The sequence below is a fragment of the Vombatus ursinus genome, unplaced genomic scaffold, assembly GCF_900497805.2.
Source record: "Vombatus ursinus unplaced genomic scaffold, bare-nosed wombat genome assembly UNPS02014770.1, whole genome shotgun sequence".
NCBI lineage: Eukaryota > Metazoa > Chordata > Mammalia > Diprotodontia > Vombatidae > Vombatus > Vombatus ursinus.
Window position 1 is genome coordinate 24,903,733 of NW_020954548.1, and position 8,458 is coordinate 24,912,190.

Below are 8,458 nucleotides of genomic sequence, written 5' to 3' on the forward strand. Positions count from 1 at the left end.
TCCATAATCTGATGCTTTCCTACTTTTGATGCCTGATCTGATATAGTTCCCCAGCATACCCTCTAAACCCAGTCAAATTAGTCTAAGGTGTCCCCCAAACCTTACATGTACCTCCCCACAAACTTTGACCATTTATCAATTGGGGAATGACTTGTATTCTTATAAATTTTATTCAGTTTCTCTATATATTTGATAAATGAGGCCTTTATCAGAGATACTTGCTGCAAAATTGTTTCCCAGCTTTCTGCTTTCCTTCTGATCTTGGCTGCATTGGTTCTGTTTGTGCGAAAACCTTTTATATTTAATATAATTAAAATCATCCCTTTTACATCTCGTGATGCATTCTGTCTCTTATTTGGTCCTATATTCTTCCTTTATCCATAGATTTGACAGGTAAACTCTTCCATACTTTCCTAATTTGTTTATGGTATAACCCTTTATGTTTAAATCATGTACTCATTTTGACCTTATCTCACTATATGGTATGGGATGTTGGTCTATAATTAGTTATTGCCAAACTGCTTTCCAGTTTTTTCAGCAGTTTTTGTCAAATAGTGAGTTCTTGTCCCAAAAGCTTGGATCTTTGGGTTTATCAAACACTAGATTAGTATGGTCATTTACTATTGTGAATTGTGTATTCTATTCTGTGATCCATCACTTTTTTATTAGCCGGTAACCAGATTGTTTCGATGGTTACCACTTTATAATATAGTTTGAGATCTGGTATAACTAGACCATCTTCCCTCACTTTTTTCATTAATTTATATTCTTGACTTTTTGTTCTTCCAAATGAATTTTGTTATTACTTTTTTTACCTCTGTAAGATAATTTTTGGTAGTTTAGTTGTCATGGCACTGGATAAATAAATTATGTAGAATTTTCATTTTTATTATATTGGTTTGACTTACCCATGAGCAATTGATATTTTTCCAATTGTCTGGATCTAACTTTATTTGTGTGAAAAGTGTTTTGTAGTTGTGTTCCTAGAATTCCTAAGTTTGTCTTGGCAGGTAGACTCTAAAATATTTTATATCGTCTTCAGCTATTTTAAGTGGAATTTTTATTTCTTTCACTTGCTCCTGAGCTTTGTTAGTAATATATGGAAATGCTGATAATTTATGTAGGCTTATTTTATATCCTGCAACTTTGCTAAAGTAGTTAATTATTTCAATTAGTTTTTTAGTTGATTCTCTAAGATTCTCCATGTATGCCATTAAATTATCTGCAAAGAATGATAGTTTTGTTTTCTCATTGCGTGTTCTAATTCTTTCAATTTCTTTTTCTCCTCTTATTACTATAGCTAACATTTCTAGTGCAATACTGAATGATAGTGGTGATAATGGGCATCCTTGCTTCACCCCAATCTTATTGGGAGGGCTTATTCCCATTACAGATAATGCTTCCTGATGGTTTTAGATAGATACTACTCACCATTTTAAGGAATAATCCATTTATTCCTATGTTTTCTGGTGTTTTAAAAGGAATGGGTATGTATTTTGTCAAAATCCATTTCTGCATTTATTTATTTAATCGTATGATTTCTGTTGCTTTTATTATTGATATGGTCAATTATGCTAATAGTTTTCCTAATATTGAACCAGCCCAGCATTCCTGCTATAAATCCCAACCAGTCATAGTGTATGATCCTTGTGATATATTGCTGTAATCTCCTTGCTAATTTCAATTTTATTTAAAATTTTTGCATCAATATTTATTAGGGAAATTTGTCTATAGTTTTCTTTCTTTGTTTTGGCTCTTCCTGGTTTAGGTTTCAGCACCATATTTGTGTCATAAAAGGAATTTGGTAGAACTCCTTCTTCACCTATTTTTCCAAATAGTTTATATAGTATTGGAATTAATTATTATTTAAATGTTTGGTAGAACTCACTTGTGAATCCATCTGGCCCTGGGGATTTTTTCTTAGGGAGTTCATTGATGACTTGTTCAATTTGTTTTTCTAAGATGGGGTTAAGTATTCTATTTCCTCTTCTATTAATCTGCACAATTTATATTTTTGTAAATATTCATCCATTTCATTTAGATTGTCAGATTTATTGGCATCTAATTGGGCAAAATAACTCGTAATAATTGTTTTAATTTCCTCTTCATTAGTGGTGAATTCACCCTTTTCATTTTTGATACCATTAATTTGATTTTCTTCTTTTTTCTTTTATAAAATTAACCAATGGTTTATCTATTTTTTCATAAAACCAGCTCCTAGTTTTAGTTATTAGTTCATGGTTTTCTTACTTTCAATTTTACTAATCTCTCCTGTGATTTTCAGGATTTCCAATTTAGTGTTTAATTGGAGATTTAAATTTTTTTTCTATTCTTTTTTAGTTGCATGCTCAATTCATTAATCTTCTCTTTCTCTATTTTATTGATATAAGCATTTAAAGATATCAATTTCCCCTAAGTACTGCTTTGGCTGCATCCCATAAATTTTAGTATGTTGTCTCATTAGTGTCATTCTCTTTAGTGAAATTATTATTTCTATGATTTGTTCTTTGACCTACTCATTCTTTAGGATTAGATTATTTAGTCTCCAATTAACTTTTATTCAGTCTTTCCATGGCCCTTTATTGAATGTAATTGCATTATGATCTGAAAAGGATAAATTTAATATCTCTGCTTTTCTGAATTTGATTGTGAGGTTTTCATGCTCAAATGCATGGTCAGTTTTTGTGTAGGTGCCATGTACTGCTGAGTAAAAGATATATTCCTTTTTGTTCACATTCAGTTTTTTCCAGAGGTCTATCATATCTAACTTTTCTAAAATTCTATTCATCTCTTTAAAGTCTTTTTTGTTGTTTTTTTTTGTTTGATTTATTTAGTTCTGAGAGGGAAAGTTGAGGTTCCCCCCACTAGTATAGTTTTACTGTCTATTTCTTCCTATAACTGATTTAATTTCTTTAAATATTTGGATGCTATACCATTTGCTGCATATGTATTTAGTATTGATATTACTTCACTGTCTATGGTATCTTTAAGCAAGAAGTAGTTTCCTTGAAGCTACTCCTCCTTTTTTGTTTTTTACTTCAGCTGAAGCGTAATAGATTCTGCTCCAGCCCCTTACCTTTATGTGTGTGTCTCTGCCTCAAATGTGTTTCTTGTACGCAACATATTGTTGGATTCTGGTTTTTAATCCACTCTGCTATCTGTTTCCATTTCATGAGTGAGTTCATCCCGTTCACATTCACAGGTATGACTACTAATAACTGTGTACTTCCCTCTATCCTATTTTTCCTCTGTTTATCCTCTCTTTCTCTCTCTCTCCTTTCCTCCTGTCCCTCCTCACCAGTGTTTTGCTTCTGACCACTGACCCCCCCAAATCCACTCTCCCTTCTATCAGTCTTCCCCCCCATCGCTTTCCTCTCCTACTTCCCTATAGGATAACATAAATTTCTGTACTCAACTGAGTGTTTATTATTTTCTCTTCAAACCAATTCTGATGAGAATAAGGTTCAAGGAATGCCCACCACCCTCCATCTTTCTCTTCACTGTAATCGGCCTTTCATGCCCTTCCAGCCTGGTGATGATTTATTCCCTGAGCTTTCTACTTCACTCCTGCTGAGCTCAAGAAATATTTATAGAACAATTCAGGGGTGTGTTTGTAAATAACAACTGGTTTGGGGGAGGCATGGAGAATATATACATGTTTTTAGGTTTAATCTGCATTATTAATACTTTTTAAAGTCTAGACAATCCATAAAACAATAAATCAAGCCTTAATGTATAGCAATTATTATTTTCTGGGAATGTAAATGCTCCACAACCCTGTAAAACTATCTCAGCAGATAGGCTAACCCAGGTTGAGGGTAACTGATAGACCTCAAACCTTTTGGTGAGTTAGGGGGATGTCTACCCCAAGCATGTCAAGACTTCCCCCGGTGGAATGGGTGAATGAGAACAATTTATTCCAATGGCCATGAAGATGACTGAAGCAGGCCCTGTGGAGTGCTTAGAGCTTGGTCAGACATTGAAAATGCCAAGGTATCCACTGCATTCTGGGCCATCACCAGTTGTCCTGACTTTTGTCTTGCCACTGGAGTTTGCTAATTCTGGAAGATAGAATGAGTCTGACAACTTTGTGCAACTCTACCTCATTTAAATCCAACTCATTCACTAGTCAAGACATCACCGTTTGATGTCATTAATCTTCTTTGGAAATGAAGGATGAACAGCAGAACAATAACAACAAATGCTCACGGTGGAAAATTAATAATGAAAGCCAGTTAGAGCTGTCTCCAGTACACCCTGAGTTACAGATCAGCCACAACTACACATGCAACTAGCTAATGCTTTCCATAGGATTATCCCCCCATAAGAAATAGGATGATAAACCCTTTACTTGTTACTAACTGGGGCACATGTCTCTTCCAAAGTCTGCCTCTGGTTTTTTTTTTTTGGGCAAATTAGAAATCATATGGTCACAGATTTAGAGCTGGAAGGGATCTGAGAGACTCTCCCCTACTTTTTTTTTCCAAATGAAGAAATAGAGGTTAAATGATATGCTCCCTATTTCTTACTAGCAAGTGACAAGGCCCAGGTTTTAACTCAACCCAACTTCAAAGTGATATTTATAGGCTCTCTATATATTGGTCTTCCAAAGAGCTCAAACGGCTTAAGTAAGAAAAATGTAACTTTTGAGCAACCAAGGTTCATAAACAAAGAACAACTATCAACAAAACCCTTCCTCACTTTCATGTTTACTCTTCAATTGTTAGCTGTTATCATTTGTTTGAAGTTAGGCCTGCTCTGCCGTGAACTGCTTGTTACCAAGAGATAACATACTTCTCAAACGTGTGTGTGCTTGTCCTTGAGAACAACGAAGTTTGAATATTTTTAACACATCTTTGAATATTGGACACAATGACCATTCATTTTCATCAAAGCACAGGTTCCTACTTCAACTACCAATTATCTTTCCTGCTAGAATGACAGAGTATTAGAACTGGGAAGGAATTTAGAGGTTATCTACTCTATCCCACCCTGACATTTTACTGATGAAGAAACTAGGGTCTGGAGAAGTCAAGGAACTTCTCCAAGGTGCATAGTCAGTCAGAAACAATTATTAAGCTCCCACTCTGTACCAGACACTGGAGATACAAAGAAAGGCAAAAGACAGTCCTTGCTCTCAAGGAACTCACAGTCTAATGGGGGAGACAACATGAAAACAACTATGTGCAAACGAGATGCAAACATAGGATAAATTGGAGTTGGAGTTACAATTTGAACCCATGCCTCTTGACTTTGCATTTAGGCTTCCACAAAATTAGCCAATCTTCTTTGCTGACGTTAGGTATTTAACCATGACGTAAATGAAGACCTGACTATTATGGATGTTTAAAAATACCTTTGGTTTGTGTAGCAATTTATAGTTTACCAGAAACTTTCACATACATTAACGTGATTCTCACAATAACGTTGTGAGATAGAGTAAGCATTATTAATTATGATCAATTGAGATATTGCACATAAAATAAATTGCAAAATTTAAAGCAGGAGTTTGTAACCCTTCTTGTGTCATGACCCCTTGGCAGTCTGGTGAAGCTTATAGACGCCTCAGAATAATGCTCTCAAATACTTAAAATAAAATACATATAGACAGTTTTCCAAGTGTAACCCACCACTTTCCTTTAGAATATGTGCCCCTTGAGAGCAAAGACCATGTTTGTACCTTTCTTTGTAGCTTTCATGCTTTATAGAATTCATGACACATTATAAGTGCTTAATAAAGGCTAACTGACCTTCAAAAAGAAAATAAAATGCATAGGGTTACAAAAGGAGGTCAATTATAATATGGTGGGCAAAGCTTCTTAAGGAATTCTGCATTGATGGGCAGAGCTCCTTAGGGAACTTGTAACCTAACAGGAATAGTGCTAAAACTTATATAGGAAAAGTAGTGGATTGTGTGCCAAGTAATGCTAATTAGGTGGGTAACATGCAACCTTAGTCACAGGTATTATTTAATATTGGAAACCTGGGGGGTGGAGGGTAGGTCCTAAGGGGTATATTTTTGGTTTGTTATGTCTGTAACAGGATAGCTTTAGGAGTTGATGTCTATAACTTGACCTCTGGATCGTACACAATAACTGTGGGAATCAGCACATAATAGTTTTGTTGATACAAGATAGTCTTGTTCATACACGGGCAATTCTACAGAGGTCAGCTTGTTCTTGTAACAGGGAGAGATAGTTTGCCTCACTGGGTCCACTTATGAGCTATTGCCAGAGATAGGGTCTTTGAGCTGGGGAGAAAACTGTCAGGGATAGTGTTTTGAAGCTAAAGGGAAACATGGAATTGAGGTCTTAGTACAAGCACCCAAGCACTCCATCAGATGCTAGACTGTTTATAGGTGACAAGAAGGTTGGGATTAATGCTAAAATTAATAATGTCATACCAGAATAGGAAGATGTGAAATATAACCTTAGATGGATTTGTGATAGTAAAATCAAAGTAATTCCAGACACACTTATTGACATGGTTAATCAAATGACAGAAATTGGCTAGAATCATGGTCTACCCCGTGTTGCAGACAGATAGAGTTTTGCTGCTACATTAGAGCAGGTATAGTTTGGAACTTCACATCCAAGGTCCCACATCTCAGCTAATATTACAGGGTTCGGTTGTGCGACAGGAGTGTCATGTTTGATGAGGAAGGATGTATTACAGAGCAAGCTGGAGGGCTTGTAGCTTTTGCCTAATGCATTGCTGAAGATTGCTTTATTGTTAAAGCAATAGCTGGGAGGTTTGCAAAACCCACTCAAGTTGCAATGCAAAATTCTGGGTCCTACTCAGTTTCTCAGTTTCAATCCAGAATGATCAGGTGGACCAAGTTACACATCAATATGCTGCCTGCAACAATAATTTGTGAACCAACTTCTGAATGCTTTGTTGCCAGTTTAATTATTGGTTGGGCTGCTCACCATATATTTAAATGGGATATCATGGTATTTTCATGTGTCATTGCCTAGCCTCGTTTACATTTGACTATATCCAACTCAGGAGTGTCCAGGGTGGAGCTCTATGTTTGTGTAGTATCTTGGTTGGTCTGAGAATCCATGACAAAACATGTTTTCCAATTGGTGTTGTGAGATCCTACTGTGAGATGGTGAACAGGATGCTACAGATAATGTTGTGGAGTCACTGGGGAGGAAATCTTTGACGTATAACCACAGCTTTGTGACTGTATTTAAGAAAAGAAAAAGAAAAAAAGAGAGAGAAGTATTATAAATCATGTTTATATAAATGCTTTAAAATCCACTAACAATAGTTTTATTTCTTGTGTGTTTTGGTATCTGTTCTTTATTTTGCATGGCATTTACATCTGTGAAAGAGGAAAAAAAAAACATGTGTCATCTTGGCCAACTGGTACCTTGTTTTGTACAAATAGAGAATCAAGAGCATTGGTTCCAGGACCCTGAAAAAAAAAGAAAAGAACATGCAATTGCTCTGCAGCAAATACTATGACAGTATCCTTCAGTAGAAAAAGTTTTAGATTTGGCAATAGAATAGTCTGATAAATTTATGGGATGACATAATTTTTGTCCCACTGGTTAGCAAAGGAGTAGATAGTAATTTTATGCCTACATAGAGTGTCTAATATAATTGTACAATAGTTCACAGTGAGGGACTAGTGGAGAAATTTTTTCATGCTTTAAGACTACTTCTTGTATTTGCTGCAGAGCAAATTAAATTGTATTAGGTAACCAGGCATTGCAAAAACAAACAAGAAAAAAAACTTCTAAAAAAAAGAATTGGAGTCTTGTATTTATATGTGTATATGAGAGATTTTTTTTTTGTCTCATCGCAATGAACCCAAGTGGACTGAGTTTGGGTTTGTTTTTTTTTTTCTTTCAAGAATTCCTTTATTTACTTACTGGAAAATTTGACATGAGGGCACTTAAACTGTGGAAAGGCTTTGTATTGTGCTCTTTCAGATTCTAGGTAAAAATCACATAGTTTAAAAGTAAATGAATGATTGAAAAGTACTTGAAAATTATTTTTCCCTTGAATAAGCAGTATGGTCAATTCAATTTCACATAAATTTAAGAATCCCCTATTACCTGTGAGGCTCAGTGTTTTTTTTTTTTTAAATCTTATTTAATATTAATAGGGAAAGAATTAATACAAGTGCCGAGTAGAGAACATCACAACAGAACTGCAGGAGTCCAAACTTAATTTAATAAGCTATCTTTAAAGATACCAACAAATGTCTAGAATAGACTTTACCATGTTTTATTATTTAAAATCATTATCTTGAGCTTTTGTCAAAAATAATACAATTTTAAATACATTCACAAAAAAAAAAGTTTGCCAGACTAGGTTAAGAATCCCTGTCTTTGATTTATATAAATGTTAACTACTGTGTTTATTATCAAGGGAAAACTCAGGCTCAGATAGGTTTAGGTAATTTGCCCAAGATCATACAGCTAGGTTTTAGAGAGATCTAGGC

At 34.9% G+C, this 8,458-nt stretch overlaps 1 pseudogene; it reads left to right on the plus strand.

Moving 5' to 3' along the window:
* The first annotated feature begins 3,857 nt into the window (after window positions 1-3,857).
* On the plus strand, window positions 3,858-7,175 carry LOC114043846 (annotated as a pseudogene).
* The last annotated feature ends 1,283 nt before the right edge of the window (window positions 7,176-8,458 follow it).